Raw genomic sequence first — 15,754 nt, 5'->3', positions numbered from 1 at the left:
TGTTTGATTCCCTTTCTCTCATTCCCCGCCTCTGATTCCCCATCTCTGATTCACCGCCTTTGATTCGCCACCTCTGATTCCCCATATCTGATTCCTCGCCTCTGTTTCCCCGCCTGTGATTCCCCGCCTCTGATTCCCCATATCTCACTCCCCGCCTCTGATTCCCCATCTCTGATTCCCGGACTCTGATTCGCGGACTCTGATTCCCGGCATCTTATTCCTGGCATCTGATTCCGGCCTCTGATTCCCGGCCTCTGATTCCCTGCTTCTGATTCTGATTCCCTGCCTCTGATTCCCCATTTCTGATTCCGCACATCTAATTCCCTGCCTCTGATTCCCCACCTCTGATTCCCCATATCTGATTCCCTGCCTCTGTTTCCCCGCCTCTGATTCCCCACCTCTGTTTCCCCATATCTAAGTCCCCGCCTCTGATTCCCCAACTTTGATTCCCCACCTCTGATTCCCCAGCTCTGATTCCCCGCCTCTGATTCCCCGCATCTGATTCCCTGCATCTGATTCCCAGCCTCTGATTCCCTGCCTCTGATTCCCAACCTCTGATTCCCCACCTCTGATTCCCCATATCTGATTCCCTGCCTCTGATTCCCCGCCTCTGTTTCCCCGCCTCTGATTCCCCGCCTCTGTTTCCCCATATCTGATTCCCCGCCTCTATTTGCCCGCCTCTGATTCCCCGCCTCTGTTTCCCCATATCTGATTCCCCACCTCTGATTCCCCAACTCTGATTCCCTGCCTCTGATTCCCCAACTCTGTTTCCCCACCTCTGATTACCCGCCTCTGTTTCCCCATATCTAATTCCCCGCCTCTGATTCCCAACCTCTGATTCCCCACCTCTGAATCCCCATATCTGATTCCCTGCCTCTCATTCCCCGCCTCTGATTCCCCGCCTCTGATTCCCTGCCTCCGATTCCCCAGCTCTGATTCCCCGCCTCTGAATCCCCAACTCTGATTCCCTGCCTCTCATTCCCCACCTCTGATTCCCCGTATCTGATTCCCCGCCTCTGAATCCCCGCCTTTGATTCCCAGGCTCTGATTCCCCGCCTCTGATTCCCCGTGTCTGATTCCCTGCCTCTGATTCCCCATCTCTGATTCCCCGCCTCTGAATCCCCGTGTCTGATACCCAGCCTCTGATACCCCGTCCCTGATTCCCCACCTCTGATTCCCCATATCTGATACCCCGCCTCTGTTTCTGCGCCTCTGATTCCCCGCCTCTGATTGCCCGCCTCTGATTCCCCGCCTCTGTTTCCCCATATCTGATTCCCCGCCTCTGATTCCCCAACTCTGATTCCCCGCCTCTAATTCCCCAGCTCTGATTCCCCGTGTTTGATTCCCCGCCTCTGATTCCCCATCTCTGATTCCCGGCCTCTGATTCCCGGCCTCTGATTCCCGGCCTCTCATTCCCGGTTCTGATACCTGGCCTCTGATTCCCCGCCTCTGGTTCCCCGCCTCTGATTCGCTGCCTCTGATTCCCCATCTCTGATTCCGCACATCTGATTCCCTGCCTCTGATTCCCCACCTCTGACTCCCCACCTCTGATTCCCTGCCTCTGTTTCCCTGCCTCTGATTCCCCACCTTTGTTTCCCCATATCTGATTCCCCGCCTCTGATTCCCCAACTCTGATTCCCCGCCTCTGATTCCCCATCTCTGAGTCACCGCCTTTCATTCGCCACCTCTGATTCCCCATATCAGATTCCCCGCCTCTGTTTCCCTGCCTCTGATTCCCCGCCTCTGTTTCCCCATATCTTATTTCCGCCTCTGATACCTCGCCTCTGATTCCCCATCTCTTATTCATCACATCTGATTCCCCACCTCTGCTTCACCATCTCTGATCCTCTACCTCTGATTCGCCACCACTGATTCGCCATATCTGATTCACCGTCTCTGTTTCCCCGCCTGTGATTCCCCGCCTCTGATTCCCCATATCTGATTCCCCGCCTCTGATTCCCCATCTCTGATTCCCGGACTCTGATTCCCCACCTCTGATTACCAGCCTCTGATTCCCCATCCCTGATTCCCCGCCTCTGATTCCACGTGTCTGATTCCCTGCCTCTGATTCCCCGCCTCTGATTCCCCTTCTCTGATTCCCTGAGACTGATTCCCCGCCCCTGTTTCCCCACCTCTGATTCTCCATATCTGATTCCCCGCCTCTGATTCCCCAACTCTGATTCCCGGCCTCTGATTCCCCAGCTCTGATTCCCCATCTCTGATTCCCCGCCTCTGATTCCCCGTGTCTGATTCCCTGCCTCTGATTCCCTGCCTCTGTTTCCCCGCCTCTGATTCCCTGCCACTGATTCCCCGCCCCTGATTCCCCACCTCTGATTCCCCGCCTCTGATTCTCCAGCTCTGATTCCCTGCCTCTGATTCACCGTGTTTGATTCCCTGCCTCTGATTCCCCAACTCTGATTCCCCGCCTCTGATTCCTGGACTCTGATTCCCCGCCTCTGATTCCCCGCGTCTGATTCCCTGCCTCTGATTCCCCGCCTCTGAATCCCCATCTCTGATTCCCCGCCTCTGAATTTCCCACCTCTGATTCCCCATCTCTGATTCCGCACATCCGATTCCCTGCCTCTGATTCCCCACCTCTGATTCCCCAGCTCTGATTCCCCGCCTCTGATTCCCCAACTCTGATTCCCCGCCTCTGATAACCCAGCTCTGATTCCCCGCCTCTGATTCCCCGTGTTTGATTCCCTTTCTCTCATTCCCCGCCTCTGATTCCCCATCTCTGATTCACCGCCTTTGATTCGCCACCTCTGATTCCCCATATCTGATTCCTCGCCTCTGTTTCCCCGCCTGTGATTCCCCGCCACTGATTCCCCATATCTCACTCCCCGCCTCTGATTCCCCATCTCTGATTCCCGGACTCTGATTCGCGGACTCTGATTCCCGGCCTCTTATTCCTGGCATCTGATTCCGGCCTGTGATTCCCGGCCTCTGATTCCCTGCTTCTGATTCTGATTCCCTGCCTCTGATTCCCCATTTCTGATTCCGCACATCTAATTACCTGCCTCAGATTCCCCACCTCTGATTCCCCATATCTGATTCCCTGCCTCTGTTTCCCCGCCTCTGATTCCGCACCTCTGTTTCCCCATATCTAAGTCCCCGCCTCTGATTCCCCAACTTTGATTCCCCACCTCTGATTCCCCAGCTCTGATTCCCCGCCTCTGATTCCCCGCAACTGATTCCCTGCATCTGATTCCCAGCCTCTGATTCCCTGCCTCTGATTCCCAACCTCTGATTCCCCACCTCTGATTCCCCATATCTGATTCCCCGCCTCTGTTTCCCCGCCTCTGATTCCCCGCCTCTGTTTCCCCATATCTGATTCCCCGCCTCTATTTACCCGCCTCTGATTCCCCGCCTCTGTTTCCCCATATCTGATTCCCCGCCTCTGAATCCCCAACTCTGATTCCCTGCCTTTAATTTCCCAGCTCTGATTCCCCGCCTCTGATTCCCCGTTTCTGATTTCCTGCCTCTGATTCCCCGCCTCTGATTACCCATGTCTGATTCCCCGCCTCTGTTTCCCCGCTTTGATTCCCCGCCTCTGTTTCCCAATATCTAAGTCCCCGCCTCTGATTCCCCAACTTTGATTCCCCACCTCTGATTCCCCAGCTCTGATTCCCCGCCTCTGATTCCACGCATCTGATTCCCTGCATCTGATTCCCAGCCTCTGATTCCCTGCCTCTGATTCCCAACCTCTGATTCCCCACCTCTGATTCCCCATATCTCATTCCCCGCCTCTGTTTCCCCGCCTCTGATTCCCCGCCTCTGTTTCCCCATATCTGATTCCCCGCCTCTATTTGCCCACCTCTGATTCCCCGCCTCTGTTTCCCCGTGTCTGAATTCCTGCCTCTGATTCCCCGCCTCTGATTACCCATGTTTGATTCACTGCCTCTGATTCCCCACCTCTGATTCCCCATCTCTGATTCCGCACATCCGATTCCCTGCCTCTGATTCCCCGCCTCAGATTCACTGCCTCTGCTTCCCCAGCTCTGATTCCCCGCCTCTGATTCCCCGCGTCTTATTCCCTGCTTCTGATTCTGATACCCTGCCTCTGATTGCCCATCTCTGATTCCGCACATCTAATTCCCTGCCTCTGATTCCCCACCTCTGATTCCCCATATCCGATTCCCCGCCTCTGTTTCCCCGCCTCTGATTCCCCGCCTCTGTTTCCCCATATCTAAGTCCCCGCCTCTGATTCCCCAACTCTGATTCCCGGCCTCTGATTCCCCAGCTCTGATTCCCCGCCTCTGATTCCCGGCATCCAATTCCCTGCCTCTGATTCACTGCCTCTGATTCCCCATCTCTGATTCCCCGCCTCTGATTCCCCGTGTCTGATTCCCTGCCTCTGATTCCCTGCCTCTGTTTCCCCGCCTCTGATTCCCTGCCACTGATTCCCCGCCTCTGATTCTCCAGCTCTGATTCCCCGCCTCTGATTCCCCGCGTCTGATTCCCCATCTCTGATTCCCCGCCTCTGAATTTCCCACCTCTGATTCCCCATCTCTGATTCCGCACATCCGATTCCCTGCCTCTTATTCCCCACCTCTGATTCCCCAGCTCTGATTCCCCGCCTCTGATTCCCCAACTCTGATTCCCCGCCTCTGATAACCCAGCTCTGATTCCCCGCCTCTGATTCCCCGTGTTTGATTCCCTTTCTCTCATTCCCCGCCTCTGATTCCCCATCTCTGATTCACCGCCTTTGATTCGCCACCTCTGATTCCCCATATCTGATTCCTCGCCTCTGTTTCCCCGCCTGTGATTCCCCGCCTCTGATTCCCCATATCTCACTCCCCGCCTCTGATTCCCCATCTCTGATTCCCGGACTCTGATTCGCGGACTCTGATTCCCGGCATCTTATTCCTGGCATCTGATTCCGGCCTCTGATTCCCGGCCTCTGATTCCCTGCTTCTGATTCTGATTCCCTGCCTCTGATTCCCCATTTCTGATTCCGCACATCTAATTCCCTGCCTCTGATTCCCCACCTCTGATTCCCCATATCTGATTCCCTGCCTCTGTTTCCCCGCCTCTGATTCCCCACCTCTGTTTCCCCATATCTAAGTCCCCGCCTCTGATTCCCCAACTTTGAATCCCCACCTCTGATTCCCCAGCTCTGATTCCCCGCCTCTGATTCCCCGCATCTGATTCCCTGCATCTGATTCCCAGCCTCTGATTCCCTGCCTCTGATTCCCAACCTCTGATTCCCCACCTCTGATTCCCCATATCTGATTCCCCGCCTCTGTTTCCCCGCCTCTGATTCCCCGCCTCTGTTTCCCCATATCTGATTCCCCGCCTCTATTTGCCCGCCTCTGATTCCCCGCCTCCGTTTCCCCATATCTGATTCCCCACCTCTGATTCCCCAACTCTGATTCCCTGCCTCTGATTCCCCAACTCTGTTTCCCCACCTCTGATTACCCGCCTCTGTTTCCCCATATCTAATTCCCCGCCTCTGATTCCCAACCTCTGATTCCCCACCTCTGAATCCCCATATCTGATTCCCTGCCTCTCATTCCCCGCCTCTGATTCCCCGCCTCTGATTCCCTGACTCCGATTCCCCAGCTCTGATTCCCCGCCTCTGAATCCCCAACTCTGATTCCCTGCCTCTCATTCCCCACCTCTGATTCCCCGTATCTGATTCCCCACCTATGTTTTCCCGCCTCTGATTCCCCGCCTCTGATTCCCCATCTCTGATTCCTGGACTCTGATTCCCCACCTCTGATTCCCCATCTCTGATTCCGCACATCCGAATCCCTGCCTCTGATTCCCCGCCTCTGATTCCCCGCCTCTGAATCCCCGCCTTTGATTCCCAGGCTCTGATTCCCCGCCTCTGATTCCCCGTGTCTGATTCCCTGCCTCTGATTCCCCATCTCTGATTCCCCGCCTCTGAATCCCCGTGTCTGATACCCAGCCTCTGATACCCCGCCTCTGTTTCTGCGCCTCTGATTCCCCGCCTCTGATTGCCCGCCTCTGATTCCCCGCCTCTGATTCCCCATATCTGATTCCCCGCCTCTGATTCCCCAACTCTGATTCCCCGCCTCTAATTCCCCAGCTCTGATTCCCCGTGTTTGATTCCCCGCCTCTGATTCCCCATCTCTGATTCCCGGCCTCTGATTCCCGGCCTCTGATTCCTGGCCTCTCATTCCCGGTTCTGATACCTGGCCTCTGATTCCCCGCCTCTGGTTCCCCGCCTCTGATTCGCTGCCTCTGATTCCCCATCTCTGATTCCGCACATCTGATTCCCTGCCTCTGATTCCCCACCTCTGAATCCCCACCTCTGATTCCCTGCCTCTGTTTCCCAACCTCTGATTCCCCACCTCTGATTCCCCATATCTGATTCCCCACCTCTGTTTCCCTGCCTCTGATTCCCCACCTCTGTTTCCCCATATCTGATTCCCCGCCTCTGATTCCCCAACTCTGATTCCCCGCCTCTGATTCCCCATCTCTGAGTCACCGCCTTTCATTCGCCACCTCTGATTCCCCATATCAGATTCCCCGCCTCTGTTTCCCTGCCTCTGATTCCCCGCCTCTGTTTCCCCATATCTGATTTCCGCCTCTGATACCTCGCCTCTGATTCCCCATCTCTTATTCATCACATCTGATTCCCCACCTCTGCTTCACCATCTCTGATCCTCTACCTCTGATTCGCCACCACTGATTCGCCATATCTGATTCACCGCCTCTGTTTCCCCGCCTGTGATTCCCCGCCTCTGATTCCCCATATCTGATTCCCCGCCTCTGATTCCCCATCTCTGATTCCCGGACTCTGATTCCCCACCTCTGATTACCAGCCTCTGATTCCCCATCCCTGATTCCCCGCCTCTGATTCCACGTGTCTGATTCCCTGCCTCTGATTCCCCGCCTCTGATTCCCCTTCTCTGATTCCCTGAGACTGATTCCCCGCCCCTGTTTCCCCACCTCTGATTCTCCATATCTGATTCCCCGCCTCTGATTCCCCAACTCTGATTCCCGGCCTCTGATTCCCCAGCTCTGATTCCCCATCTCTGATTCCCCGCCTCTGATTCCCCGTGTCTGATTCCCTGCCTCTGATTCCCTGCCTCTGTTTCCCCGCCTCTGATTCCCTGCCACTGATTCCCCGCCCCTGATTCCCCACCTCTGATTCCCCGCCTCTGATTCTCCAGCTCTGATTCCCTGCCTCTGATTCACCGTGTTTGATTCCCTGCCTCTGATTCCCCAACTCTGATTCCCCGCCTCTGATTCCTGGACTCTGATTCCCCGCCTCTGATTCCCCGCGTCTGATTCCCTGCCTCTGATTCCCCGCCTCTGAATCCCCATCTCTGATTCCCCGCCTCTGAATTTCCCACCTCTGATTCCCCATCTCTGATTCCGCACATCCGATTCCCTGCCTCTGATTCCCCACCTCTGATTCCCCAGCTCTGATTCCCCGCCTCTGATTCCCCAACTCTGATTCCCCGCCTCTGATAACCCAGCTCTGATTCCCCGCCTCTGATTCCCCGTGTTTGATTCCCTTTCTCTCATTCCCCGCCTCTGATTCCCCATCTCTGATTCACCGCCTTTGATTCGCCACCTCTGATTCCCCATATCTGATTCCTCGCCTCTGTTTCCCCGCCTGTGATTCCCCGCCTCTGATTCCCCATATCTCACTCCCCGCCTCTGATTCCCCATCTCTGATTCCCGGACTCTGATTCGCGGACTCTGATTCCCGGCCTCTTATTCCTGGCATCTGATTCCGGCCTGTGATTCCCGGCCTCTGATTCCCTGCTTCTGATTCTGATTCCCTGCCTCTGATTCCCCATTTCTGATTCCGCACATCTAATTCCCTGCCTCTGATTCCCCACCTCTGATTCCCCATATCTGATTCCCTGCCTCTGTTTCCCCGCCTCTGATTCCGCACCTCTGTTTCCCCATATCTAAGTCCCCGCCTCTGATTCCCCAACTTTGATTCCCCACCTCTGATTCCCCAGCTCTGATTCCCCGCCTCTGATTCCCCGCAACTGATTCCCTGCATCTGATTCCCAGCCTCTGATTCCCTGCCTCTGATTCCCAACCTCTGATTCCCCACCTCTGATTCCCCATATCTGATTCCCCGCCTCTGTTTCCCCGCCTCTGATTCCCCGCCTCTGTTTCCCCATATCTGATTCCCCGCCTCTATTTACCCGCCTCTGATTCCCCGCCTCTGTTTCCCCATATCTGATTCCCCGCCTCTGAATCCCCAACTCTGATTCCCTGCCTTTAATTTCCCAGCTCTGATTCCCCGCCTCTGATTCCCCGTTTCTGATTTCCTGCCTCTGATTCCCCGCCGCTGATTACCCATGTCTGATTCCCCGCCTCTGTTTCCCCACTTTGATTCCCCGCCTCTGTTTCCCAATATCTAAGTCCCCGCCTCTGATTCCCCAACTTTGATTCCCCACCTCTGATTCCCCAGCTCTGATTCCCCGCCTCTGATTCCACGCATCTGATTCCCTGCATCTGATTCCCAGCCTCTGATTCCCTGCCTCTGATTCCCAACCTCTGATTCCCCACCTCTGATTCCCCATATCTGATTCCCTGCCTCTGTTTCCCCGCCTCTGATTCCCCGCCTCTGTTTCCCCATATCTGATTCCCCGCCTCTATTTGCCCACCTCTGATTCCCCGCCTCTGTTTCCCCGTGTCTGAATTCCTGCCTCTGATTCCCCGCCTCTGATTACCCATGTTTGATTCACTGCCTCTGATTCCCCACCTCTGATTCCCCATCTCTGATTCCGCACATCCGATTCCCTGCCTCTGATTCCCCGCCTCAGATTCACTGCCTCTGCTTCCCCAGCTCTGATTCCCCGCCTCTGATTCCCCGCGTCTTATTCCCTGCTTCTGATTCTGATACCCTGCCTCTGATTGCCCATCTCTGATTCCGCACATCTAATTCCCTGCCTCTGATTCCCCACCTCTGATTCCCCATATCCGATTCCCCGCCTCTGTTTCCCCGCCTCTGATTCCCCGCCTCTGTTTGCCCATATCTAAGTCCCCGCCTCTGATTCCCCAACTCTGATTCCCCACCTCTGATTCCCCAGCTCTGATTCCCCGCCTCTGATCCCCGCATCTGATTCCCTGCATCTGATTCCCAGCCTCTGATTCCCTGCCTCTGATTCCCCATATCTGATTCCCCGCCTCTGATTCCCCATCTCTGATTCCCGGACTCTGATTCCCCACCTCTGATACCCCGCCTCTGATTCCCCATCTCTTATTCATCACATTTGATTCCCCACCTCTGCTTCCCCATCTCTGATTCTCTACCTCTGATTCGCCACCACTGATTCGCCATATCTGATTCACCGCCTCTGTTTCCCCGCCTCTGATTCCCCGCCTCTGATTCCCCATATCTGATTCCCCGCCTCTGATTCCCCATCTCTGATTCCCGGACTCTGATTCCCCACCTCTGATTACCAGCCTCTGATTCCCCATCCCTGATTCCCCGCCTCTGATTCCACGTGTCTGATTCCCTGCCTCTGACTCCCCGCCTCTGATTCCCCTTCTCTGATTCCCTGCGACTGATTCCCCGCCCCTGATTCCCCACCTCTGATTCTCCATATCTGATTCCCCGCCTCTGATTCCCCAACTCTGATTCCCGGCCTCTGATTCCCCAGCTCTGATTCCCCGCCCCTGATTCCCGGCGTCCGATTCCCTGCCTCTGATTCACTGCCTCTGATTCCCCATCTCTGATTCCCCGCCTCTGATTCCCCGTGTCTGATTCCCTGCCTCTGATTCCCCGCCTCTGATTCCCCGCCTCTGATTCCCTGCCACTGATTCCCCGCCCCTGATTCCCCACCTCTGATTCCCCAAATCTGATTCCCCAACTCTGATTCCCCGCCTCTGATTCCCCAGCTCTGATTCCCCGTGTTTGATTCCCCGCCTCTGATTCCCCATCTCTGATTCCCCGCCTATGATTCCCCGGCCTCTGATTCCCGGCCTCTCATTCCCGGCCTCTAATTCCCGGCCTCTGATTCCCCGCCTCTGGTTCCCCACCTCTTTTTCGCTGCCTCTGATTCCCCATCTCTGATTCCGCACATCTGATTCCCTGCCTTTGATTCCCCGCCTCTGACTCCCCGCCTCTGATTCCCTGTCTCTGTTTCCAAACCTCTGATTCCCCACCTCTGATTCCCCATATCTGATTCCCCACCTGTGTTTCCCTGCCTCTGATTCCCCGCCTCTGTTTCCCCATATCTGATTTCCCGCCTCTGATTCCCCAACTCTGATTCCCCGCCTCTGATTCTCCAGCTCTGATTCCCTGCCTCTGATTCACCGTGTTTGATTCCCTGCCTCTGATTCCCCAACTCTGATTCCCCGCCTCTGATTCCTGGACTCTGATTCCCCGCCTCTGATTCCCCGCGTCTGATTCCCTGCCTCTGATTCCCCGCCTCTGAATCCCCATCTCTGATTCCCCGCCTCTGAATCCTCGTGTCTGATACCCAGCCTCTGATACCCCGCCCCTGATTCCCCACCTCTGATTCCCCATATCTGATTCCCCGCCTCTGTTTCCGCACCTCTGATTCCCCGCCCCTGATTCCCCACCTCTGATTCCCCACCTCTGATTCCCCAACTCTGATTCCCCGCCTCTGATTCCCCAACTCTGTTTCCCCACCTCTGATTCCCCGCCTCTGTTTCCCATATCTAATTCCCCGCCTCTGATTCCCAACCTCTGATTCCCCACCTCTGAATCCCCATATCTGATTCCCTGCCTCTCATTCCCCGCCTCTGATTCCCCGCCTCTGATTCCCTGCCTCCGATTCCCCAACTCTGATTCCCCGCCTCTGATTCCCCATCTCTGAGTCACCGCCTTTCATTCGCCACCTCTGATTCCCCATATCAGATTCCCCGCCTCTGTTTCCCTGCCTCTGATTCCCCGCCTCTGTTTCCCCATATCTGATTTCCGCCTCTGATACCTCGCCTCTGATTCCCCATCTCTTATTCATCACATCTGATTCCCCACCTCTGCTTCACCATCTCTGATCCTCTACCTCTGATTCGCCACCACTGATTCGCCATATCTGATTCACCGCCTCTGTTTCCCCGCCTGTGATTCCCCACCTCTGATTCCCCATATCTGATTCCCCGCCTCTGATTCCCCATCTCTGATTCCCGGACTCTGATTCCCCACCTCTGATTACCAGCCTCTGATTCCCCATCCCTGATTCCCCGCCTCTGATTCCACGTGTCTGATTCCCTGCCTCTGATTCCCCGCCTCTGATTCCCCTTCTCTGATTCCCTGAGACTCATTCCCCGCCCCTGTTTCCCCACCTCTGATTCTCCATATCTGATTCCCCGCCTCTGATTCCCCAACTCTGATTCCCGGCCTCTGATTCCCCAGCTCTGATTCCCCATCTCTGATTCCCCGCCTCTGATTCCCCGTGTCTGATTCCCTGCCTCTGATTCCCTGCCTCTGTTTCCCCGCCTCTGATTCCCTGCCACTGATTCCCCGCCCCTGATTCCCCACCTCTGATTCCCCGCCTCTGATTCTCCAGCTCTGATTCCCTGCCTCTGATTCACCGTGTTTGATTCCCTGCCTCTGATTCCCCAACTCTGATTCCCCGCCTCTGATTCCTGGACTCTGATTCCCCGCCTCTGATTCCCCGCGTCTGATTCCCTGCCTCTGATTCCCCGCCTCTGAATCCCCATCTCTGATTCCCCGCCTCTGAATTTCCCACCTCTGATTCCCCATCTCTGATTCCGCACATCCGATTCCCTGCCTCTGATTCCCCACCTCTGATTCCCCAGCTCTGATTCCCCGCCTCTGATTCCCCAACTCTGATTCCCCGCCTCTGATAACCCAGCTCTGATTCCCCGCCTCTGATTCCCCGTGTTTGATTCCCTTTCTCTCATTCCCCGCCTCTGATTCCCCATCTCTGATTCACCGCCTTTGATTCGCCACCTCTGATTCCCCATATCTGATTCCTCGCCTCTGTTTCCCCGCCTGTGATTCCCCGCCTCTGATTCCCCATATCTCACTCCCCGCCTCTGATTCCCCATCTCTGATTCCCGGACTCTGATTCGCGGACTCTGATTCCCGGCCTCTTATTCCTGGCATCTGATTCCGGCCTGTGATTCCCGGCCTCTGATTCCCTGCTTCTGATTCTGATTCCCTGCCTCTGATTCCCCATTTCTGATTCCGCACATCTAATTCCCTGCCTCTGATTCCCCACCTCTGATTCCCCATATCTGATTCCCTGCCTCTGTTTCCCCGCCTCTGATTCCGCACCTCTGTTTCCCCATATCTAAGTCCCCGCCTCTGATTCCCCAACTTTGATTCCCCACCTCTGATTCCCCAGCTCTGATTCCCCGCCTCTGATTCCCCGCAACTGATTCCCTGCATCTGATTCCCAGCCTCTGATTCCCTGCCTCTGATTCCCAACCTCTGATTCCCCACCTCTGATTCCCCATATCTGATTCCCCGCCTCTGTTTCCCCGCCTCTGATTCCCCGCCTCTGTTTCCCCATATCTGATTCCCCGCCTCTATTTACCCGCCTCTGATTCCCCGCCTCTGTTTCCCCATATCTGATTCCCCGCCTCTGAATCCCCAACTCTGATTCCCTGCCTTTAATTTCCCAGCTCTGATTCCCCGCCTCTGATTCCCCGTTTCTGATTTCCTGCCTCTGATTCCCCGCCTCTGATTACCCATGTCTGATTCCCCGCCTCTGTTTCCCCGCTTTGATTCCCCGCCTCTGTTTCCCAATATCTAAGTCCCCGCCTCTGATTCCCCAACTTTGATTCCCCACCTCTGATTCCCCAGCTCTGATTCCCCGCCTCTGATTCCACGCATCTGATTCCCTGCATCTGATTCCCAGCCTCTGATTCCCTGCCTCTGATTCCCAACCTCTGATTCCCCACCTCTGATTCCCCATATCTGATTCACTGCCTCTGTTTCCCCGCCTCTGATTCCCCGCCTCTGTTTCCCCATATCTGATTCCCCGCCTCTATTTGCCCACCTCTGATTCCCCGCCTCTGTTTCCCCGTGTCTGAATTCCTGCCTCTGATTCCCCGCCTCTGATTACCCATGTTTGATTCACTGCCTCTGATTCCCCACCTCTGATTCCCCATCTCTGATTCCGCACATCCGATTCCCTGCCTCTGATTCCCCGCCTCAGATTCACTGCCTCTGCTTCCCCAGCTCTGATTCCCCGCCTCTGATTCCCCGCGTCTTATTCCCTGCTTCTGATTCTGATACCCTGCCTCTGATTGCCCATCTCTGATTCCGCACATCTAATTCCCTGCCTCTGATTCCCCACCTCTGATTCCCCATATCCGATTCCCCGCCTCTGTTTCCCCGCCTCTGATTCCCCGCCTCTGTTTCCCCATATCTAAGTCCCCGCCTCTGATTCCCCAACTCTGATTCCCCACCTCTGATTCCCCAGCTCTGATTCCCCGCCTCTGATCCCCGCATCTGATTCCCTGCATCTGATTCCCAGCATCTGATTCCCTGCCTCTGATTCCCCATATCTGATTCCCCGCCTCTGATTCCCCATCTCTGATTCCCGGACTCTGATTCCCCACCTCTGATACCCCGCCTCTGATTCCCCATCTCTTATTCATCACATCTGATTCCCCACCTCTGCTTCCCCATCTCTGATTCTCTACCTCTGATTCGCCACCACTGATTCGCCATATCTGATTCACCGCCTCTGTTTCCCCGCCTCTGATTCCCCGCCTCTGATTCCCCATATCTGATTCCCCGCCTCTGATTCCCCATCTCTGATTCCCGGACTCTGATTCCCCACCTCTGATTACCAGCCTCTGATTCCCCATCCCTGATTCCCCGCCTCTGATTCCACGTGTCTGATTCCCTGCCTCTGACTCCCCGCCTCTGATTCCCCTTCTCTGATTCCCTGCGACTGATTCCCCGCCCCTGATTCCCCACCTCTGATTCTCCATATCTGATTCCCCGCCTCTGATTCCCCAACTCTGATTCCCGGCCTCTGATTCCCCAGCTCTGATTCCCCGCCCCTGATTCCCGGCGTCCGATTCCCTGCCTCTGATTCACTGCCTCTGATTCCCCATCTCTGATTCCCCGCCTCTGATTCCCCGTGTCTGATTCCCTGCCTCTGATTCCCCGCCTCTGATTCCCCGCCTCTGATTCCCTGCCACTGATTCCCCGCCCCTGATTCCCCACCTCTGATTCCCCAAATCTGATTCCCCAACTCTGATTCCCCGCCTCTGATTCCCCAGCTCTGATTCCCCGTGTTTGATTCCCCGCCTCTGATTCCCCATCTCTGATTCCCCGCCTATGATTCCCCGGCCTCTGATTCCCGGCCTCTCATTCCCGGCCTCTAATTCCCGGCCTCTGATTCCCCGCCTCTGGTTCCCCACCTCTTTTTCGCTGCCTCTGATTCCCCATCTCTGATTCCGCACATCTGATTCCCTGCCTTTGATTCCCCGCCTCTGACTCCCCGCCTCTGATTCCCTGTCTCTGTTTCCAAACCTCTGATTCCCCACCTCTGATTCCCCATATCTGATTCCCCACCTGTGTTTCCCTGCCTCTGATTCCCCGCCTCTGTTTCCCCATATCTGATTTCCCGCCTCTGATTCCCCAACTCTGATTCCCCGCCTCTGATTCTCCAGCTCTGATTCCCTGCCTCTGATTCACCGTGTTTGATTCCCTGCCTCTGATTCCCCAACTCTGATTCCCCGCCTCTGATTCCTGGACTCTGATTCCCCGCCTCTGATTCCCCGCGTCTGATTCCCTGCCTCTGATTCCCCGCCTCTGAATCCCCATCTCTGATTCCCCGCCTCTGAATCCTCGTGTCTGATACCCAGCCTCTGATACCCCGCCCCTGATTCCCCACCTCTGATTCCCCATATCTGATTCCCCGCCTCTGTTTCCGCACCTCTGATTCCCCGCCCCTGATTCCCCACCTCTGATTCCCCACCTCTGATTCCCCAACTCTGATTCCCCGCCTCTGATTCCCCAACTCTGTTTCCCCACCTCTGATTCCCCGCCTCTGTTTCCCATATCTAATTCCCCGCCTCTGATTCCCAACCTCTGATTCCCCACCTCTGAATCCCCATATCTGATTCCCTGCCTCTCATTCCCCGCCTCTGATTCCCCGCCTCTGATTCCCTGCCTCCGATTCCCCAGCTCTGATTCCCCGCCTCTGAATCCCCACCTCTGATTCCCTGCCTCTCATTCCCCACCTCTGATTCCCCGTATCTGATTCCCCACCTATGTTTTCCCGCCTCTGATTCCCCGCCTCTGATTCCGCACATCCGAATCCCTGCCTCTGATTCCCCGCCTCTGATTCCACGCCTCTGATTCCCCGCCTCTGATTCCCCATCTCTGATTCCCCGCCTCTGAATCCCCGTGTCTGATACCCAGCCTCTGATACCCCGCCCCTGATTCCCCACCTCTGATTCCCCATATCTGATACCCCGCCTCTGTTTCTGCGCCTCTGATTCCCCGCCTCTGATTGCCCGCCTCTGATTCCCCGCCTCTGATTCCCCATCTCTGATTCCCGGCCTCTGATTCCCGGCCTCTGATTCCCGGCCTCTGAATCCCCAACTCTGATTCCCTGCCTCTCATTCCCCACCTCTGATTCCCCGTATCTGATTCCCCACCTATGTTTTCCCGCCTCTGATTCCCCGCCTCTGATTCCCCATCTCTGATTCCTGGACTCTGATTCCCCACCTCTGATTCCCCATCTCTGATTCCGCACATCCGAATCCCTGCCTCTGATTCCCCGCATCTGATTCCCCGCCTCTGAATCCCCGCCTTTGATTCCCAGGCTCTGATTCCCTGCCTCTGATT

Source organism: Narcine bancroftii, chromosome 2 (assembly GCF_036971445.1).
Source record: "Narcine bancroftii isolate sNarBan1 chromosome 2, sNarBan1.hap1, whole genome shotgun sequence".
NCBI classification, from domain to species: domain Eukaryota; kingdom Metazoa; phylum Chordata; class Chondrichthyes; order Torpediniformes; family Narcinidae; genus Narcine; species Narcine bancroftii.
This window is presented reverse-complemented; position numbering follows the sequence as displayed.